Genomic DNA, 23,009 nt, shown 5'->3' with positions numbered 1-23,009 from the left:
CAGGTAACCTTAACTCTGGCATTTTCTAACTTTTGAGTATTTAACTTTTCAACCTTAACATTTTTTAACATAGTTTTTTGTGTGTAATTTCCTAAGTTCTTTAAAAGAATAAACTGAAAAAAATCCATCATGTGGAATCATACCCACCCCTAAATGGGTCATCAACAGGATTGGAACATTTAGAGTCAACACAGAGACCTCTGCCACTTGAGCTAACAAAGTAACTGACAGCGGTAACAGGTTGTGATCCTCCCTGTGGACGAGCAGCTAGAAGGGGATGACGCATGCATATTTTTTCATTGGGTTTTAGACATTTGAGTACACCGGGCTTAGGAGTCCTGGATTCAGTTCCAGGATCTAGAGGGGAATGTGCTCTAAAGGACAAAATCCCTTCTGTCCCTGTTCTCCCAGTTCTGCTTGTGTCCCCTCCAGCCTGTCCTTTTGCTAGTCCAGTCTCTTCCTAAACCCTAGATCCTCATCCCAGTCCCAGAAACCACCCCGTGGGGTTCCTCATTCCAGTTCAAGTTCCCTTGACCAGCCAGTCCTAGTTATGCTCTCCAGGTTCCTTGTTCAAGTCCCAGTTTCCCTCCACTCTCTATTATGCTCCTCATCAGAGTTTCCTTCCAGGCCCTTCGCCCAGTAGATCCTAGTCTCTTACTCATCCCCTTGGGCTCCTTGTCAAGCCAGTACCAGTTTCTCTCCTCCCACTCCCACAGTGTGTCCCCAACCTCAAGCCATTAAAAAAAAATGCAGGTGTAGATCCTTCAATTGTTCCACAGTGGGAAAGCATAGTTACTTGGGGTCTGATCTGAAATACAGTGTAGTCAATGGGCTTTGGATCAGGCCGTATGTCAGTAGCATTTGCCATTTGACTCAAGACTATTTCAATTTCTTTCGTTTTGCTTGAGTGGTGTACCCTCAGTGTATCACTTTATTATTTATTTGTATGATGGTAGCGCCTAGAGGTCCTAATCAAGTCAGGGCCCCTTTTTGCAAGGCACTGTACAGGCATATAGTAAAAAACAGTCCTTGCCCTCATGAGCTCACAGCCTTTGTTCAAGACAAGATGTAACAGGTGGATGAAGCCAACAAATGGGGGAAAGAAATGGAATGGACTGGGGGAACAGTAATACAGGCTTATTTTTTCATATACTAGATGGATACAGAATTTGTAGATATAGGGTGTTTCTGTTTAGCTCTGTTAATGCAGACAAATAAGCAGATCAGTGGCCATAGTCTCAGCTTGCCATCTGTTAAGCTATTATCATGGGGGGCTGTGCTACTGGCATTCTGGTAGAAGTGAGTCTTAAGAATGGATTTGAGATAGGATATCATAGTGGCTTTAAAGGTCTGACACTGATTGCTGGGAGGAAAAAAGTGAATAAGTGGAAAAGGAGGCACTTTTTCATGATATAAGGGCAGCCCAGCCTATGCCAGATGCTGTTCTGCTTGTTTTGGCAGACCTTTATGTGGATCTGGCTATGGGCTGAGTTTCTATATCAACACTCTGCCAAATATGATGCATGATCATATGATGCTTGTGTCTATTAATGGGCTTCTACTTACGTTTACTTGGGGAGGGGAGAAGGTGGGGGGGTTGTTTTTGTGTTCCTTGAGCATCATCTTGCTGCCCAATCCAGAATGAGTTTTCTAGTCATTTTTTTCTTGGACTTGATGTAAACCCTCATAGTGATTGTGATTATTACTATTTGAGAAATAAACAGTGTTCAGCTGGAAGTATAAAGCCCCAACAGCATATTCATCATATGTATGAGCAGGAAATACAGTCAATGACATTTGTACAGTACTGTTCATGCACAGATCCCCCACAGCATTTTGTACACAGATTGACACACAAATCACTTCAGTTTTGGTGTTTTCCAAATTCCAAATTTTGCTTGTCTTAAATTCTCCCTGCAGCTGCCTGCAGGTGGAAGGCAGCAGCCATCTGATCATGCCCAGTGCCATTACAAAATTATTCCAAACAGAAAGCGAAGATAATTTTTTCTAATTGAAATTGATGAGAGAATTTGAGGTTGGGAGAACTGGGATTTGGAAAGAACCAGCCCTGACGCCCCAGCTCCTGGGAGTGAAGAGAAGATCCATTGATAAAATTGTATTACTTTAATGGCTGTCATGAGATTCACAAGAAATGTTAAATGGACTGCTTGCCATTTACAAAAAAATTAATGAAACACGAAATTAAAAAATGTCATCAGTTTTTCACATATTGTACACGAATGTAGAAACACCTGAGAGATGTGGACATTATTGTTCAATCCATTTTGCTGAGGTAAAAATGAAAGTGCTACCGGTCAGTCAGAAATCAATTTGGAGTGGGTAAATTTACTGTGGGGGCTGCTGTGATCTAAGTAGCCAGGGCAATCAATTCACTTCTGCTAAGAAGGGTAGTGACTCTGGGAAACATGCAGGGCATAATGGATGGCTTTGCCATGACTGGGTTCCCTAACTGTGGTGGGGTGATAGACGGAATGCACATCCCTATCTTGGCACCAGACCACCTTGCCAAAGAGTACATAAACCAAAAGGGGTACTTCTCAATGGTGTTGCAAGCGCTAGTGGATCACTGGGGCCGTTTCACCGACATCAACGTGGGATGGTCGGGAAAGGTACATGATGCGTGCATCTTTAGGAACTCTGGTCTCTTCAGAAAGCGGCAAGAAGGAACTTTCTTCCCAGACCAGAAAATTACCGTTGGTGATGTTGAAATGCCAATAGTTATCCTTGGAGACCCAGCCTATCTCTTGCTCTTGTGACTCATGAAGCCATACACAGGCAGCCTGGACAGTAGTAAGGAGCAGTTTAACCATAGGCTGAGCAAGCACAGAATGGTGGTAGAACGTGCCTTTGGATGTCTTAAAGGGGCGCTGGTGCAGTTTACTCACTAGGTTAGACCTCAGTGAAAGCAATATTCCTATTGTTGCTGCTGCTTGCTGTGTTCTACATAATATCTGTGAGAGTAAGAGGGAAAAGTTTCTGGCGGGGTGGGGGGTTGAGGCAGAGCGCCTGGCTGCCAATTATGAGCAGCCAGACACCAGGACAATAAGAAGAGCACATCGAGGCACACTGCATCTCCGAGAGGCTTTGAAAACCAGTTTAATGAATGATCCAACACTGATGTGACAGTTGTGTGTGGTGTTCCTTACCAACCTTCCCTCTTTTTCGCCTGTACTGCCCTGTAAACTAAACTCCCATGAACCACAGTGTGCACAGTGAATAAAGAGCCTCTTGTACTCAGTTCATGCTTTTTTATTATGCTAACAAACACTGAACAGAGACAGCAATGAATAGCAATGATAACCAGGTAAGGGCCTGATAACACAGGGAGGGAGGGGCAAGGACACATAGCTTATTACAATTGCACTGTCTAACAATCAAAGCTGTGGGAATGAGAGCTTTCTGCTCCATGAACCATTCCCTGGAGTTGAGTTCAAGGGATAATGGAACTCCCCCACCCTCTCCCCCCACCGCGCATTCTAGGATGACTAAGAGAGGAGGATATGGAACTTGGTGAGGAAGGCAGCTGGTTCATCACTGGGTGCAGCGGGACTCTAAGGTCTAGCTGCCTTTCTTGCAACTCAACCAGACTCTTCTACATGTCTGTTTGCTCCCCCATAAGCCACAACATCTCCTCTTGTGTGTTCCGCTCCTGTTCCCTGCTTGCTTTCCTGCCCTCTTAGTTGATGTGCATGCTCTCTGAGAGCGTGAGCCTCCATGCATGGAGCTGGGCCCTGTCAGCCTTGGAGGAATGCATCAAATCACAGAACATGTCTTCCCTTGTCTGCTTTTTTTGCCTCCTAATCTGGGACAGCCTTTGTGCTGGAGTAGAGGAAGCACCCAAAGAAAATGTTGCAGCTGCAAGGAAAAGCATACCTTGTTGAAAACAAAAGGTTAACTGTTGCAATGAATTAAACAATTCACAGCAGCAAATACGTTCCCTGAGGTACTTGGCCAAATTTTGTGTTTTAAAAGAAGAGCCTGCCAGTAAGGTATAACACATGGCAGAGAGCTGGACAGCAGATTTTGGTTTGCAGGCAGGCATGGTAAGCACAAAGAAAGGGTAGGCGGTGTGAGGGCACACCAGGGGAAATTTTTTAGTGTGGAAACTCGTGGCACATAAACAGGCTTTTCCGGGGAGCACCCTTTGCGTGGCTGAACTGACTGCCACTGCATCACAATTGTTTACCTCAAATTAAACAGTAACCACAATTGCATTTAACCTCTGTAGTGTTATTACAAGAGTACACTCACCAGAGGTGCCTTCCCCGCCATCACAGTCCCGCACCAGTGGATCCTGTCAGGGGATTGGCTCCAGAGTTAGGAAAAGGTCCTGGCTGTCGGGGAGAATGGATCCTCCTGCTGCGCATTCTCCTCCTCCTCTTCCTCACCAACAATGTCCTCCTCGTTGTTGCCAGGGGCCACCTTGGTCCCCTGGGAGGTATCCATGGAGAGTGTTGGGGTACTGGTGGGGTCCCCACCTACAGTCGCATGCAGCTGCTCATAGAAGCGGAAAGTCTGTGGCTTAGCACCAGAGTGACTATTTGCCTCCCTTGTCTTCTGGTACACTTGCCTGAGTTCCTTTATTTTCACACGGCACTGCTGTGTGTCCCTGGTTTAGCCTTTTCCCACCATGCCCTGTGCAATTTTGGCATAGATGTCAGCATTTCTTCTGCTGGTTCAGAGCTCTGCCTGCACAGCCTCTTCTCCCCACACAGCGATGAGATCCAGTGTCTCCATATGCCTCATGCTGGAGCACGTTTGCGTACCTGGGCAGCCAAGGTCAGCTGTGGTGGTGAGCTCTCTATGCTGACCAAACAGGAAATTCAAAAGTTCCCAGGGCTTTTCCTGTTTACCTGGCTGAAGTGCAGTGGAGTTGAAAGTGCTGTCCAGAGCAGACACATTGGAGCACTCTGGGACACCTCCCGGAGGCCAAACAAGTCAAAATACTCTGTGCTGTGTCTACATGACACCTAATTCGACCTGGGAAGGTCGAATCTAGTGCTATTTCTTTCACTGAGATAGAGTACAGATGTCGATTTTAAAAGCCCTTTAGGTCAGCGGGAAGGGCTCTGTAGTGTAGACAAGCTCATTATAAACTCGACCCAATGAGGGGAATGTCGATCTAATGACGTAATGTAGATAAGCCCAGAGGTTAAAAAGGGGGCCAAAGGGATTTTGTTGGGTTAGAGGCAGTCCTCTGATCTCCTGAGGGCATGTCTACACTTTCTAGTGAAGACCTGCTAAATCGTCCGCAGATCGCTCACCCGTCAACTCCGGTACTCCACCAGAATGAGACGTGTAAGGTAAGTCGATGGGAGAGTGTCTCCCATTGACCCAGCGCATTGTAGACACGGCAGTAAGTTGATCTAAGCAACGTCGACTCCAGCTATGTTATTCACATAGCTGGAGTTGCGTAACTTAGGTCGACTTACCCCCATACTGTAAACAAGGTGTTTTCTTTTCTCTCTTGCCCCTGCTGCTCTCAATGGTCTGCTCTTCAGGGAGTGGTCCTTCCTTTAGCTGCACTAGGGGAAGACAGGAAAAATGATAGAAAAGGTCCCTGACTCAAGTCTGACCCACATACAAAGCCTCCTAGAGAAAACAATAAGATTTCAACAAGCTCAAAGTGAATAGAAGTTCTTTACACCTTTTCCAGACATGCACTGAATCATTCCTAGTGCCTTATAAAGCATTATTTGGTTGACAGTGCCTATTAAAACATCTGTTTATGAAATGCAATGTTGCCCCACAAAATTTACCATTTTGTGCTATGAAAAATGGCCCTTTTTTTCCGCGAAAAAATAAAATAAATAAAATCCAGCCTTAGCAGTGGGATCTTTAATGTCAACAAATGGGCAGGATGTCAGTTTTATGCCACATCTGAAAGACAGATATATATTTTCCACCATTTCTCATATCCTATTTATGATTTTGCAATCACAAATAATGTAGCTGAGATCTAGTATATACTTTGCTTGTACATATGGCAACATCTTGCTGCGGTGGTTAGAGCATTTTGTCACAGCTATTTATCTATCTTGGGTTTTCACCTAATTTTTAACTTTCTCCATTCTTCAGGGGCAGAAGAGCATAACTTCGTGTATACTATCTTTTTATAAGTGTACTGATGCAATGGGAAGGTCCTATAGAAAAGATATGCTTTACATTTTGGTCTGCATGTTGGGGTCACTATACAGCCTGGACTTTCTAAGTGATAGTATTCCCCACGGGTTTCCATCTGCTACCTGTCTGGTCCCTGCCTGTGGAGTTTTGGCAAGTAATAAACAGCTCTATGGAAGAAACGCGGTTATAGAATACCAGAGCTCTGCTGATCAGACAGAGTCATGGTGGTTTAACCTGTCCAACAGATAATTCCAACAAGATACCAAAAGCACATAACTTATATTTACTAGCTATCGGACAATCAACCAGTCAACAAAGGTCCATCCACCTGTCATATGAACCATCATTATTATCGTTGGTTAACAGGTGCCTTTCGTACGATTCATGACTATAGGTGGTGTTCCGAGTTCCATGTAACTGCAGCCTTGCTGCGCTATCCTGCATTACCACTAAATTCACAACGTGTGGTTAGCGTAACAGCTGCCTTACTCAGTTGACACTGGTGGCGTGCCAAGGGTTTTGGAGCACTGCCCACTCCTTAGATAAGGAATTCCTTCTGCGCATGCATGGACCTGTTAAGGTCGCCTAGCGAACAGTTTGACTGACAGCCCTGGGCTGTGTTTACTTTACTGGCTATATCCTGCAGCTGAATTCTTGTCAGCACAACCTTCATGGAACAACATCAGGTGCGGGGGTCATTCTAATTTTTTAGAAATTTGAGTTTCAAAGCCGGGGTCACACCATCAAGAATGCTGTGTTCTCATCGCCTGGTAGTTTGAACCTGAAAGTTACTTGTCTCAGGAGATCAAGGGGGGTAAGGTGGTTTCTGAGATAACCTAGTCACAATCCGTGTAATGCCTGCAGTTTAGGACCTGGATTTTGAACCCTCTTCTGAGGTCAACAGGGGAGCCGGTATGTATAGATTTTGATATATTATTCTCAATATCCAAAAAATAATGTATATCTTACCCTTTCTATGAGACATCACCAATGGAGAATAGCCTGAGTTCAACAGGGTCTTAGATCAGCACATATGACATGCTTCTCAACAAAGAGCTGGATGTCAAAGGTTGAGCTTTTGCCTGTGAAGTGGCTCATTTGATAAAACCAGGGTATGATATGCTTTTAATTACATTGAGCAGCATGCCACACGTTATAAAGTTCTGCAGTTGCTTTTCACATTTTGTATAAGCAATTTCCATTTAGTTGTATTCTTTTCCACGTGGTGCTTTGAAAGAGTTAACTAGCAACTATTGTACTGTAGCTTTTGTTACATTGTGTTCATCTACTTATTAAAGAATATTACCCATATACATTACTTAAATTTCTTCTAAGGAAATAGCTACCGATATGGACAAATGTATTTCACTGGTTTATGAACCAAAAATTTCATACAGGTTATCATTAATCTATATAAAGTCCTTGAATGTTGGATTTCACATATGGATTGCAACTTTGTATAGAACTTAGACTTGACTTCCCACTTTGGCCAGAGCATGGCTTTTTGGAGGATAATTTTTTGGGAATAAGCATATCTGTCCTAGTAAGTTTTTTCAGAGGATGCATATCTGTCCTAATAGGCCTTGTGGAGTATGGAATTCATATCTAAACTAATAGACCTTTTGCTATGCTTTTGATCTTATGCTGCTGCCACCAGCTAAAATGCATATGTTTTTTCACTTTTGCTCTGTGTATGGGCAGATCTGAGATGAGATTTGAACCCTTATTAAATTTCAAAGATTAAAGCATTTTAGCCCTTAAGGAAGTGCCACTGAAGTGATGGCTAGGCTGATCAATGAACAGGGCTTAGATAGAGTAGTATAATAAAATTAAAAATGAGTAAACAAGAAAAGGGGAAATACTGTAAAAGCAACTGTTAACCACAAAACTTCAAGGTATTGTAACTTGCATGGAGTTCTCAAGAAGCCATGCAAACTGATATCCCTTAGACTGCATTCCTAGAGTCAAATGCATCACCCGGAGAAAGTCATTTTAGATAGGAAGTCACCAAGTGTTTACATAATACAAATAAAACAGGATTAGCATAAGTTTGTCTGTATCCATGAACAGTTTTGGCTAGACCATAATGCCTGTAAGAAAACAAGTGTTTCTGTTTTATTGACACCAAGAATAATACAGTGGATAGTAAATATTGCATTTTAACTTTTCTGCCTCTGAATTCTTTTTTAGAATGGCTAGCAAATTTGAAATATATGTGTGTGAACTGAGAGATTTGTGGTAGTTGGGTGAGTAGTGGAATGGGGTATCTTAGAATGTTGTTGTGGCTTAGGGGGAATGCTGAATTTGGGAAGTATGTAAGGAAGCATGAGGAGGTTGCTGTAGATGGGATGAGGATAGTGGATATTTGAGGAGTATGTAAATGTAAGATAAAATACACTAGGTGGGAATTGCATGTGGAGAAATAAAGCATAGAGAGGATGGCTGGTTGTGTCATGGCAGAGAAGGAGGCAGGTTGGGGGAGTGTATAAATTGAATGCCCAATGTGGAGGATCCAGGAGAGCTCACCTGAGTAAACAAAGGGCTGCAGCAGGATAGGTAGGCAAGTAGAAAAACTTTGTTTTCATAGCTGTGGGCAGACACATGAGTAAGGGTTTGCATGACTGGAGCCAAGAGCTGCTTTCACAGCTCTGCTGAGAGCTCCTGATAGGCAGACAGGAGATGAAGCTTCAGGAAACAACAGAAAGCTGGCTAGATTGATTTCTCTCGTTCCTTGGAAATCCTTTCTCAGTTTATTAAAATGAAGTATTTTCAGAAGGAAATCCAGGTGGGTGTGTTATGAGATCTTCACTACAGCACGCTGCCCATTCCATTGCATGAGCCTGCATCTCCTTTGGAAAAAAAAGATGTTCTACCAGTCAAGTTATCTAATTCATCATTCGGAATAAGTTAGAAATCTTCTCAAAATCAACACAGCTGAACCAATATTTGGACAATTCATGGAAAAGTGAATATTTTCCCAGTGGGATGTACCATTTTCAAGTGTTGTGGGATCTTATCACACATTTTTTACTGTAGTGGGTATTTTTCAACTGAGTGCCATCTTGCTGAAAAGTGAAGTCATGTGTGACACTGGCAGGCCTATACAAGAGAATGTAAAACAGTCCTCAGCCACCTTTAATACAGACTTAATAGTCACAAGAAAAGACTTATTATTTAAACCAAATTTAATATAAATGGGATATTATATTTGGTTTAAATAATAAGTCTTTTCTTTGGACATTTACATAAAAATTAAAGCAAGTTGGAAAGTAGTTTACAGTTTCTTCCACTGTGTTCTCTCACAGCTGCTATATATTTATAACTGCTCCCCTGCCTGTCTCTTTTGTGTATTATAAACTTCTCTCATTTACTATTTGGGTGATACTGAGTACCTCAGGTGAGAGGTTCTTGGAATTACCCACACAGTAAATGAAAGAACTTTATAATACCCCAAAGAGTCTTGGCAGGGGAGCCATTATAATTATATAAAGCACCAGTGTGTTTCTTGATGATGCTGTAAAATATGGTTAGCTTTGCAAAGACTGTATGCTTTGGGCCCCCAGCTGGCATATAGTGGAAGCCATATTCTGGTTCCGTAAATCAGAATGTGGCAGGGAGGAATGCTTATCCAGAGATTTTAGAAATATATGTATACTAGAATATTGCATAAAATTGCAACAGAGCCGTGTATACACTACAGTGCATGAGATGATATGGCTTTTAGCAAAATAAAATGTTGAGGTGTTCTATCAGTAAGGCAACCTGGTTGGTGGTGCATTCATAGTTGCTTTGTGATGTCATAAATGACATTGCTTTTCAACAAGATGGATGCTGTTTGCAGCATTAGATGAGACATTAACTGTAATTAAAAATGTAAAAATAATACTTATTCATTGGTGAAAAGAGTTTTGTGAATTGAAGGGGCAAATGCTGCACTCATTGAATGTCCAGCTCCCATTTGGACTGCAGGCTTTTTGATGTAGCACAATGGTTCAGTTTATATAACCTGTAGCAGTCCTGACTCTTGACTTCCTTGCCTTTATGAGATGATGGCTTAGTATCAATATTATTTTAATGAATATATTTTTAGATGTTTCTTGGTGTACCTAGCTATATAGGAACCCTTTTAGTAATGAAATTCTTTTTTATTACTCTTGATATTTTAAGCAAACAGCCATATACAGTGGCATTTTGTCCTCACTTTCACAGTGTCATCGGTGATCTACTTAAACTCTTGTTGGTTTGTCATTCACCTGAGCGTGAAAAGTGAGTCGCCTTAAGCTGTCACTGACACTGGTTCAGTATCAAACCATTTTCCATAAAAATGTGCTGATACTGCTTAGTCATTATTTGACTTTGTAACCGGACACTTCTACAGACTTGCACTGGCACCATTATGGCATTGTCCTGACAACAGGTAACTTTGTATCCGTAGACTTTTGTAATTAAAAATGTAAAATTGGGTCCGAATAATCTTCTTTTTCTGACTCTGACTAAGAAAATTTCAGCAGAGTTTGCATTTAGCAGACAATTCTTTGCCAAATTTCAGCTTTGCACAGTATTAGATACATGGAAAAACACTGGAGTTTCAATGGTTAGAACATTTTCACTTTGATGCACTTTTCCAGCAGTTCCCAATCTTTTCCATTTCAGGAGGCCCTGGGGCCCCTCTACCATTTAGCAATGGCAGGGTTGTTGAGACCTCTTGATGTCAGTTCATGCCCCTCAGATTGGGACCTTTTTCACCAGCACTGACGATGAAAGTCTACAAAGCCCAATCCTGTGGGCTTCTGAGCATCTCAGTTTTCATTGACCTCACTACTTTCCTCAGTGGGAGTGGAAGGTGCTCATCACTTTGCAAGAGACAATCACCACCTCACAAGGTTGGGCCTATAGGATGGTGGAATGATTGAGCAGAACAAAAAAACCCCCACAATTGCAGTCAGCAAGGTCTTCTCCTTGCTGCCCTGGGTGTTCAGAGTACCGAAGGCGGTCAGATTCATCATGGGGGCAAGAGAGGATCCTCGTGGGCAGGAGCACTGCCAGCTCTCACAGGGCCCTGCAGCGCAGCAACCTACAATCAACCCCAAGGTGATCAGGGAGCAATGGAAGCAGTGGGTCTGCCAATAGGCTGCAGCATCCTGCTTCCTGGTCCCCTTACCCTCTCTCAAAATGTTCCTCACAGCCCAGAGAGTGAGGTGGAAGTCCTGCCAGCGCTGGCGAGTGAGCTGCACCTTGCCCTTGGAGCCACAAATGTTTACCAGGAAATGGTGCAGCTCATCCTGCAGCACACGCGGGGCCCGGTTCATAGACTCCTGGTCATCCTCCAGCTTCACCCCTGGAATGGCCTTGTGACCTATAGAGACTGACAAACATGGGGTGGACCCCCGGCGTGCACCGGTTCTTCAGGCGCTGCACAGCCCACCTCAGTCCCCAGTACAAGGAGTGGCAGTGGAGGGAGAGCAGCAGCCTGGGGAGAGCTCAGAGAGGGAAATACAAAAGCCACCTCCCGGGAGCTGTCAGGAGAGAAGAGAAACAAGACAATCCCAGGGGCGGCTGTGACATGGGAAGCAGAGGGGGGAGGGGAAGAGGTGGGGATGGGACAGAATCAGGATAAAGGGCAGGATGAGGACCAGGGATGGGAGCAGGACCAGGACTAGGGGTCTCAGCAACTAGGCCTCTGGTATGGCACCACTTGACCAGGCATTGGGGTAGAGGGGGCAGATGTGGGAAGAAGGCCCTCTACAGTGCCGGGCCTGGGGGCACCCACAACCATGGCAGCAGGCAGGGGATTACTTAGGTCCAGGCTCCCAGATCATAAAAGGGGCAGCTGCACTGCCTCAGAGAGGGACACACCCAAAGACTTGGGGCCCAGCTGCTTGGCACCAGCCGTTATCATAATGGGTCTGGCAGCCTCGAACGGCGTGCCTTCTATGGCCAGGCAGGTGGGTGAGAATCGGGGTGCCCCAAAAGCGAGAGTGCAGATGGCCGCCTGGAGAAAGAGAGAGAGAGGAAGAGAGGGTGGTGCAACAAAGCCATCATGCAGACTGTCCTCCCCCTGAGTGACAGGGGTCAGACCCAGGGCCATGATCTCCTAGAAGATGGAGTGCAGGTCTCCACCCACCACCACAGGTCCACCCGGTCAGAAACCGGGACAATTTCTAGCTTGGTGCCAATGAAGGGCATGAATGACAAAAGGGTGGGGGGGCTCCCTCCGAGGCCTCCTCAGAAAGGGACTCTGGGAGCTGGTGACACCTTCTCCCATCTGATGTCAAATGTCTCCTTAGCTGGTTCCACACACTGACTTTACCGGGGGCTGGGGATGAGGGTACAGGGGCGGGGGGAGCAGTGAAAGGCTCAGCAGCAGCAGCCACCTCATGGTGTTACAGGGACCTCCTCTCCCTCCACACCAAGGTGGAGGTGCTGAGTTCACATGTTCCACTTGCTGTGCTTCCCCTGAAAAAGCACTCAGCCCTCCAAGGTGGTGGTGACAGTGGAGGGCTAGCCAAAGCGGGTGGGTCCAGGGGGTGAGGGCGATGGCATCAGGGAGGCAGGGGTGGAGTGAAAGGTGGAAGGGAGACTTCCCCCTGACGTGGACCCTCTCCCAAGTCCGGAGATGATCCAGTCGCCCCCTCCTTCGTGGGCCCTGCCTGACTGCACACAGTGGTGGTAGGGCCCACCTGCTTGTCTGGGCATGACAGGAGCACTATCCCCAAGGCCTGAGTAGAAGTGGTGTCAGGCAGAAGAAGAGGGGGATGTCAGTGGGAACTGGGTGGCCAGGGATGCCGATGATGACAGGGTTGGTGCCCTCCCAGGTCTCAGGGGTCTCTGGCCTTATTGGAAATCCTGGGAGGGACCACTGGACCCAGGAACCAACTGAATACAGGGGACAACTGTGGAATAACAGGGTCAGGAGTGAAGGTTACAGGTTCAAAACTAGGGATCAAGAGGGGGACACCGAGCAGAGAACCCTGGACAGTGCCTACTGCTCCTCAAAGCTATCTAGGGAGCCAGAAGCTGTCTAGAAGCTGCCCAGAGGAACTCTGCCCATATGCATGAGACCAGGGAGGAGCGGAAATAGGCCCCACAGTCATAGAGCATCCCCTCGTCTAGCATCCTCCTGCTGGTGTTGAAGATGGCCACTTTGGCCAGGGCCAGGAGGAGGTTGATGAGGAGGCCTCACGACTTTGTGGGGCCATGGATAGGGTGTGTGAGTATAAACAGGTGTGGGGAAAAGTGCAGCCATAACCTCAACAGGAGGTTCTGGAGGAGCCGGAATAGGGGCTGCAACCTGGTGCATTCGAGATAAGCATGTGCCAGGTTCTCCCTCATGCCGCAAAAGGGGCAGGTGTCAGGGATGGGGTGAACTGCACCAGGTACATGTCCATAGATGAGCCACCAACCAATATCCCCAGCAGGCCGTGAGACCAGGGTGGAATAGAGGCTGGCCCACCGGGGGTTCCTTACCCTCCACAGGTGGTAGATAGTCCCACTATTTGGTATCAGGGTGGAACATCAGGGTGTCAGGGTATGAGGGTGAGGAAGTGAAATGTGTGGAGCATGAGCATGTAAAGGTGTTTCCTTGGCACTTTTTGGAAGCAAACAGACTGCAGGGCATGCAGCCGTCTTAGATTGTGGAAGGGACAGGGCCAGTAGGGCTTGCGGGACAGGGGCCCCATGAAAAGGTCCGGAGGGCCTGGGGTAAGGGGTGGGTGGGGAGCACCCTCTTGCAGTACCCACTCAAGAAAAACCCCAGAGGTGGGTGACAAGGCTGCCCCTTTCTCCTGGAGCACACGCAGGAGGGTGAAGAGCCCCATGCGCTGACCGAGCACTTGGGGATCCACCCACTGCCCGCTGTTGTAGTCCAGGAGGTCTCCAGTTCTGGTGGTTTCTGCCAGGACCAGCCTCCAGTGCACCGGGGGGATTCCGCCACCTACACACGAAGCTAGGGGTTGTGTAGCAGGGTCTCCATGAGGAGGTCCACCCCCTCGGTGGCCACAACAGACCTGGTCACCGAGAACAGCTTCCAGGTCTGGAGGAGGTCCTGGTAGAAGACCGGCAGCTTGGATAGGTCTCGCGGAAGACCCCTCAGGTGGAGAAAAAAGAGTTGCTGGTCGTATCAGAGCCCTTGGAGGCGGAGGAGAAAGGAGTGCACCAACGTGCTCCATGCCGGACTACCTGCACCATAAAGGAGTCTCTGCAGGGCCTGGAGGTGGAATACATGGAGTTGGCTGTGGAGGCAGACCAGGCCCTGTCCTCCCTCCTCCAGGGGAAGACTCAAAACCCCTGCAGAGACCCAGTGCAGTCCTGGCCAGAAGAACTCCAGAGCTATCCTCTGGAGGCAGGCCAGGATCCCTGGAGCCGGGGTCAGGGTGTTGAGCTGGTGCCAGAGCATGGACAGGACTAGTTGGTTAAGTACCAGTACCCTCCCCCTCAGGGAGAGGTACTGGAGGAGTCCTGTCTATCTCCGCAGCTGCTCACCCACCAAATCCTGCCAGTTCTCCAACGCAGAAGGATGCGTGGTGGAAAAGTAAACACGGAGATAGAGCAGTGGACCCGCACTCCACCTGATGGCTTGAAGCGTAGGTGAGAGGGAGCTTGTCTGCCACCCTGCCCTGACCATCAGGCCAGAGCTCTTGACCCAGTTGACCTGGGTGGAAAGGCTGCCGAGTAGATCGCCTGGCAGGCCTCCACCTGCAGCAGGTCACCTGGGTCCTGGACCACGAGGAGCACATTGTCAGCGTACGCTGACAGGACCTGCTGCATCTCTGGCTCAAGGAGCACCAACCCCATCAACCTACAATGGAGGAGACAGAGGAAGGGCTCGATCACCAGAGTATACAGCTGCCCTGACAGCGGACACCCTGACACACCCCCTGCCTGAAGCTGACAGTGTCAGTCAGGGTCCAGTTGAGCCTGACCAAACACTCCAGGGAGATGTACAGCACCTCGAGAAAACCCACAAATTGAAGCCTGAAGCCAAACGTCCGCCGAGAGCCCAGGAGATACCTGTGGTCTATCCTGTTGAATGCCTTCTCCTGGTCCAGGGACAGGAGGGCGAACAACAGACCATTCTTACACCCGAGCTCCAGGAGGTTCAGAACCAAATATAAGTTATCAAAGATGGTGTGGCCCCTGGACGGTGTAGGTCTGGTCGGGATGGACCATATCTCAGGGGTCTCTGGTGTCCATCCATGCCAGGCCGGGGGGTGCTGGTAAAACACCCTGAGCAACAGAAGCTGGGCCAGTACTCTGCTCACTGCAACTCCAATTAGTTGCTCCGCTGCACACATGACTTTGGGACCTGCTTTCAACCGATAGATTCGGATGGGCTGGAGAGAGTTAAAAGGCTAATTAATTCATTAGCCCAGATGGTACAAAAGACAAAGGAAGGAAGCATGAAGTAGAGGAACAAAGTGAGTGAGCGTGGGTAGTAGAGTTAGAGCCAGAACCATGATGGACCATGTGATGGGTATATTCCCCACACTGACTCCTGAGAAGCTAAATTAGGCCAGGTGAGCCTAACTGACCAATTAAGCAGCTGGTAGGGGAGAGATATAGGCTACAAGGAGGTTGCTAATTAGACTCAGGCACAGCTGGGCAGGAATGGGAAGGACCTGTAAAAAGCCCAGGAGCTGAGGGCTTTGTATTACTGTTGGAATGAGGCTATGTAGTCTATAAGAGTAGTGGAAAAGAACACCTATGCCCTATTCTGAGGACTTGAGTGGTGCTTGTGCAAGGCTTCTAGACTCCTATGGACTTTGCTGGGCTTTGGATGAGGCCCAAGAGAGAAGTGTAAACTGCATCACTATTCGCTTCTGCTAATACAGCACTGGTTGCCCTCTCAGAGGGTGCTATGCATTTCATTCACTTGCTCAAGAGAGGTGCTGGGAGGTAGAGAACAAAATGTGAGAGTTAAATAAAATTAACAATAGGCCCGCTCTCAACAATAGACTTGATTGTCCTGAATAAAGCTCTTGTTTTCTAGCCGCTTAAGAAAAACTATCTGTATTTTAGAACAATTCAAATTCTTAACAGCTCTTAGAAACGTGTCTTGGGAAACTTTGAACAATATTTTCTTTTTCTTCAGAGATGATTCAGGTGAATAACATTGTCTCCTGATTTTTTTTTTAAATTTTATTTATTTTTATTTATTTATTTATTACTAGGAATCTTTGTCCAAAAATAGGAGATTTGGGGCTAGATCCACAGTTGGATGTAGGCAGCTGTAGCAGGGTGGACTTACTCCTACCTACTTTATAGCTTCTTGGAAATGGTCTGGTAAAACACTTCATGCACTTTATTTACAGTGTTCTTGTTCCGCTACCTTTACAGACTATGGAGCCTCATCCCAACAGTAGCATGGAGCCCTCCTGAAGAGGGGTAAGTTTCACCTAAGAGAGAAGCATTCTGTCTCTACAGTACCTGCTTTTCACACGTTAAGGAACCAAGACTACTTTTGTGGTCACATAATGGGGAAAGATATGGTATAAATGGGATGTGCCCAATTAGATGGGCTCCACTGAAATAATTTTTCAGTACAATTGGCAAAAAGGTGTGTGGCTTTTTGTCTCTTTGGGGGAAAAAACTCAGGCATGTTACTGAAGGAAGCAGGCACTGGTCTTTTATCCTTTACAATCTGGTATTTACAGGTGAAGCTGTTGGCTGTCTAATTGCAACTTACAGAAACAACATACAATCTCATTTAATCTCTCTGAGTAGTTGCCATATTTAGTTTCCTAAGGGATAGTCTATATTTACCTGAACTGAATTCTAACTCAGGGTGTGGGGGGAAAAGAGAGATGTGATCTGCATTCAAAAATATTCCAAAAGCAGTGAAAACAAACTACTGTATACTTGTGTGAATATTTAGCCCCTGGTAAATGTGTATAAAAGGTGGTTCAAGTTGGGGCCAGCATCAGTTACATTTGAAACCAGCAATTGTTTTATATCTAGAAATGGCCTCGCCATTACTTTAAGCTTCAGGGACAAATTCTAACCTCCTTTCCATCCATCACAGTCCCACTGAAGTGATGGCATGTAAGTGAAAGGGCTGTAAGTTGGAACAGATTATTTTGGTCCTTTGTTTTTAACCACATAGAGGTAAAATGTTCAATGTGACATGTTGCACTGTCAAGGCAGCAAAATTTACAGTGCATTTGCATTCTAAGTTATTGCTGCCCTAAAAAGCAGTAACTCTCCCTCTATAGCTTTAACAGACCTGGGAGATGATATGGCAGTAAGCCAATAGTGAAGCAGGACCAGGCGTTATAATGACAGTGCTCCCTGGTAGCATGTATGACTGTGTATGGGCTGAGATTCACAGGACAGGGTTATTGTATTAGTAGTATTCCATGCTTTTGCAAGATGGCCATTTTTGGATGCATATCCTTAATCTTCAAAACCGCTGGTTCTTGCCTACTTCTCAATACTCTGCTAATATTTCTAAGTCCACCAGCTTTAAAAAACTCTTTAAAATATCAAAATTAATCTTTCACCTCCTAATGATAGTGAGATGCTGCTTTGCCAAATTCGGGGAAAGGGAAATTTCCCCACACCATATGATGGGTTACAAGAATTGGAGATTCACTTGCTATCTTGGAAAGGCTCATGGATGATTAAAAATAGGCTCCAGTGAATGTACATGTTTTGGCTCCCCTGTTTACAATATAAACAAGGCAACCCTACAAAAACAACTGGCACCAGACAAAGGTAGCTGTTCCTCTTAATTATATTTCATGTACATTCTTCTGTGGAAAGAGCATGGTGTGGGCTCAATGTATTTGGCAACTGCAGCCTCAGAATCCACCCGTTATCCACTCCTCCCACAGAACTGTGCTCAAGAACCTGCAGTCTTGGTGTTTAAAATATTGGTTTTCTAGTTCTCAGGGCTCTAAAGACAACTTTGAAAACCAGAAGTGAATACCAGTTACAAACAATGCATTGTTGTTTTCCAGAATCTGCAGACAGACTGGACAACAGCTCTAAGAGGAGTGAACCGGAGTGAGAGGATCCATCTCAGTGGGGTGTTAACTTGGCTACCTAATAACAATCTAAATATCAACACTAATGACTACTTCACTCCTGCTCATTTTAACAGCTTTATCCCACAACCCCAATCTGCCTCTCAAGGTGCCAAAAGCCCTTACTTAGCCAAAACTTCCAGCTGCCCCAAAAGACAATTTCCATGGCGCACTTGTGTTATCAATACAAAATCTTTTGCATATTGAAAACTAAAATATAGGGTCCCTGTAAAATAAATCACATTGTATATAAATGTGACTATCATTGGAGTTACTGTACAGAGTATACTATTCATTCAGTTAATTAAAACGCTACATTTTTAATTTAAATGAAGCTGCTACAGAGTCCAGGGACAGTGCCACTTTTTTTCTTGTGGGACAGCTCTATATCTCATTGGAACGATGGGAGGATCTCATTCTCTAAATTCCCCTGAGCCATCCTAAGGTGCACATGTGAGGGAAACAGGTACATGAAACCAAGGGCCCAGTTCTCAAATCTGTTACATAAGTTTTTACAATGGAAATCAATAGAGTTCTATTGCTGTTATGACCCTGGTGCACCAGAGTGGAGAATCAAGCCCTGAGTATTTCTAGCTTTGCCAAAGTGAAGTTATTAATTAGTACTGATAACACTTCAAAGCAGTTCATTTTCTCAATTTTGGGAAATATTTCCTTCAAAGTGTGTGTGTGTGAAAATTTATACCAGGTCTTAGCTCAGCTTGTGGAGCCCATGGTTGCCTCACTGGTAGGTGTGGAAAGCAGATGCACATTTTTAAAAGTATTTTGCACAGTAGGATTCATTAAGTTCTTGGTTTGCTTCCTGTATGTCTTCCTGTATAATTTTATTTCATGCTTCTTAAGTGACTTCATTGCCAATTGAGAACTCCTGGATCATACTAGGGCTGTGTTTTGTTGCCTTTCTGGATGTTTCCTCATTTTCCTGTAATCCTCATTTGATCATTATTTATTCATTGTTAGTCACTTAACAATAACCAATGCACATTTGTTGCAGGCTATGGAAGCTCATTCACTGACTGAGATTGGATGATGTAGGGTTATGTATGCTTCAGTACATAGACACAATGGGATGGGGAATTATGCTAGAATTCTCTCCATTTCCTTTCTCCTGTGGGTTTGTTTGATCATTAACATGACTTTAATTCAATCTTTAGATGATTCTCCTTTTATCTACTCTTTACATAAGTCAGCATTACAACAAAGGTCCCTGTATTGTTGTTTTTAACACAGTAGCATCCTTTCAGAGTTATGTCAGCATTTTGTCAGCATTCCCTTTCATAATACTCTCATCAGCCCAGCTTCATGTACTGTTGATCTTCTCATTTTCAGGCGACATTAATCCCCGTGGGGCCAAAAACTTCTGCTGAAAGGACCAATAGCTGTGTTTAACTCACTTTGTTATAAAAATTAAAATTGGAACATTGTTCAATTCCCTTTCAGGGTTTCTTTTTACAATGCAAAGTGCTACTGAAGGCTTGGTTGCACCAGGAGGTGAGGGAGGAAGGACAATTTAAATCTCACTTTCATCTCCAACTATCTCTTTTCATGCTCCACATTATCTCTGTCTCCCCCTATTTCATTTTCCCCATTTAACATGAAGGGTGTAGTGAATCTTAGTTTTGTTTTTCAGTTATGACATCTCAGATGTGTGTGTTTTTTAGAAGTTGGTTCACAAGTGTGAAGTCATCAAGGAGGCTCATGCTATGTATCAGCTGCTGGCTTTGGGCTGCTGCTTATCTACAGGCCAAAAACAATCAGTGGATGAAACTGGGATTCAAATGACTAGATCTATAATCATCTAATAAAACTAAAATGTACCTTAATTTCAAATACAATACATAGTATACGTCTATGTACTCAGCAACATAGTATTTTCCTCCCAAGCATTTTCAAATAGTAAAAATCTATCTCTCCGTTCCATTCCTCTGCTATCATAGTGTTTAAGTCAATGTTCTATATTGAAGGGCAGTAGAAAAGCACAGTGAGGGCAATCTTCACACAATATTTCCCTTGTTTTTTTTTTCCCCCCTGTTACAGAATATTTGGCTTAATAAAAGCATGAACAATTCCATCTGTATCACTTTTCCAGAAGTGCAGAAGGTCCAGTGCAACTTTATGCATTAGGCATTCACTCTGTTGACCATAATATGAGTTCCACTTCATTGGCAAAGGATTCTTAATGACACACACAATTTTAACGTACATATTTCCTTTTGATTAATCTCCATAACACATTGGTACACCCATATGGAACTGACAGTTGTCTTTATGCATAACATATAAAATAACACTTGCAAGAAGAACATAGCAAAACAATGTCCTTTTTGTGAACAGGGGCCTAACTATAAACTTTATTGCTTTACCAGAAATACATTATTAAATATGTCTCTGAAGCCTGGCTTTGATCCTGTTCCTCTCTTCCCTGGAATTGTTAGATCCTGTTTCTGTATCTATTGTGCAGGACAGTTTAGTAAGTACTATTTATGTCAACCCACAAATTTTAAAATTAGGGTTCTTGTGATTTTTATCATGCTATAAGCCCTTTCCAATGTAAACCCAAGAAACTTGACAGTTTAAAGCTAAAATAAAATCAACTTAGGCTGTTAATAAAGCTTAAACTGTTGATATAAAATCCTTTTCAGGATTTAATATAAAAATGTGTTAAAAGAGATCAAGGGTAGAACATGGTTCTTGGGAGGACAACAACAGATGAGAGATCTCAAAGAACATGAAAAGACTGGAGAAGGCAGAATGTGGTGTCAGGTTCTAGCACAGCAAAGATTTATGGAACTATCTACTCAGAGCTAGTTCCAATCTCCTCTAGAGGTACCGGGATGAAATTGGCCTGCTGCAACTCCATTGCACCTGGTATGAATATCATCCTGGAGACATTCCTGGAAGGAACCTGTTGGTGGGTCACTCTTCCCAGCACAAAGGCAGTGGAAAAGAGCGAAGGCAGTTCATAGTTGTAGAAATGGGTGAAAAATTAATTCTGTGTGTCTTATTCCAGTAATATCACTACTTTTTCTGTTTATGAAATGTCTACCAACAGATTATATTTTTTTTCATTTTCTGTTTAAATTCAAATATTTTTGGCTAAGAATGATTTTGTCTTTTGCTTGTTTGTGACCGTTTAATTGTCAAATTCTACATTCCAAATCCCTAACTCTATATTTGAACACTTGAATAAAAGTGGCTTGACTTTCAGAGGTGCTCAGCATCTGAAGCTCCATATCAGTGGTCAACACTTTTGAAAATAAGGCAATGTATATGCTTAAACTTAGTTCCCGTGCTTTAATTTCTTTTATTTTTTGCCATTGGCCACATGGTATGTTTCTGTTCCCTGACTGAGTGTACCTGTTAGAACCATGGTTCTTGTACTATTACTGACATTTATAAATTTTTTGAAATTCATAGTCATGTATTTGCATGGGGAACCCGATTCTGACACTTAGAGTAGGTCTACGCTTTGAGCTGGGGGTGTAATTCTCAGCACAGGGAGACATACCAGCACTAGCTGTGGTTGAGCTAATGGGCTAAAAATAAAGCATAGTCAGAGTGCTGGGAGGGGCTAGCTGCCCAAGTAGGTACTTAGCATCTCAGATGGTATGTATTGTTGTATTAACTTAGATGGAAGAAATGGGCCAAAGATGTTAACCCAGTCACTGTCCAACATTAAACAGTGTTAAACAAGGTCTGGGATAAGAACTGGAATAAATTGCCTAAGAAAGTTGTGGAATCTCCATCACTTAAGAGCAGGTTAGACAAACATCTGTCAGGGATGAGTCCTGCCATGAGTGCGGGGGATTGGATTAGATGACATCTCAAGATCCTTTCCAGTCCTATGATTCTATGATTTGGTATATGGAGATTTCAGCTTGCTTAGTACCATGGCAAACATGCCCTTAAAAATCTTTTAAACTTTTTATTACAGAAAAAAAGAAAAAACAGTGAAAACATCTGAAACGTAAGTATTAAGTAAGGCATTTTAAAAGCATTTTTGTTTCCCTTTCTTTTTACCTGGAAAATTTTTTTAGAAGGAACCCCCTGTCTTATTTGATAGTCTTTTCAATGGTATCAAATATAATAACTATTCTTTGGGTAAAAGACAAGAATTTAGTTGAGATGAGCTGAAGCTGCTGCTGCTAACATCTGATCCTGTTTAATCCCAGATAGTGTATGGGATTCAGCTGGAGCTGGTAGAGGTGATGATGTCCTCAGGATCCCTCTCTCTGGCCTGGTCTGGTCAGAATCAGGATGACACAGGCTCAGGGTCCCAGAATATGGTGAGAGACCAGCCATGATGGTAAAGCTCAATTCAATAGCCTCTCTGTATTTACTTCTCCCTCGAAGCCTTTCTTTAAGGACCCAAAAGGGGAGTGATGGGTAGAATAGCCCATCCCCTCATTATTTTGTCCACCTTTTGGGCCTAATACCCTACACACCTATTTTGGTTCATTAATTTGGGGACCTGCATCATCTGTTTTTTAACAAGCATAATCTCAACTGTTCTTGCATTATATCATTATATATTTTTGTTTGGACTAATCCAGCCCTTCTGTCTTGCACCTGTTTATAACATTCTTTATTGAAAATAAATTGACCTATTTTTCATGGTAATTTCCTAAGAAGGCAAAAGTTAGACTAATTGCCACAACAGTAGTTGGGGTGGGTAGCCCCTCCTGTTAGTTATCATGGTAACATGTTAGTGTTACCATGGCTACACTGTATTTTTAGTGCACTAGCTAGATCAGAGCTAGCCTTGATATGTCTCCTTGAACTGGGAATTAGATCTCCAGCTGGAAGTGTAGCCATAGCCTTAGG

General features: G+C 44.3%; 1 long non-coding RNA gene across 1 annotated transcript; it reads left to right on the top strand.

The window, feature by feature from the left end:
- Positions 1-6,820: 6,820 nt before the first annotated feature.
- On the top strand, positions 6,821-22,155 carry LOC144272369 (uncharacterized). Its single transcript, XR_013347540.1, has 3 exons — positions 6,821-7,056; positions 16,480-16,527; positions 22,120-22,155. It is a non-coding gene; the product is annotated as an uncharacterized LOC144272369 (long non-coding RNA).
- Positions 22,156-23,009: the final 854 nt, after the last annotated feature.

The sequence above is a fragment of the Eretmochelys imbricata genome, chromosome 11 (assembly GCF_965152235.1).
Source record: "Eretmochelys imbricata isolate rEreImb1 chromosome 11, rEreImb1.hap1, whole genome shotgun sequence".
Lineage (NCBI taxonomy): Eukaryota > Metazoa > Chordata > Testudines > Cheloniidae > Eretmochelys > Eretmochelys imbricata.
Note: the sequence above shows the minus strand (reverse complement) of the source record. Positions and strands in the feature narration are given on the sequence as shown.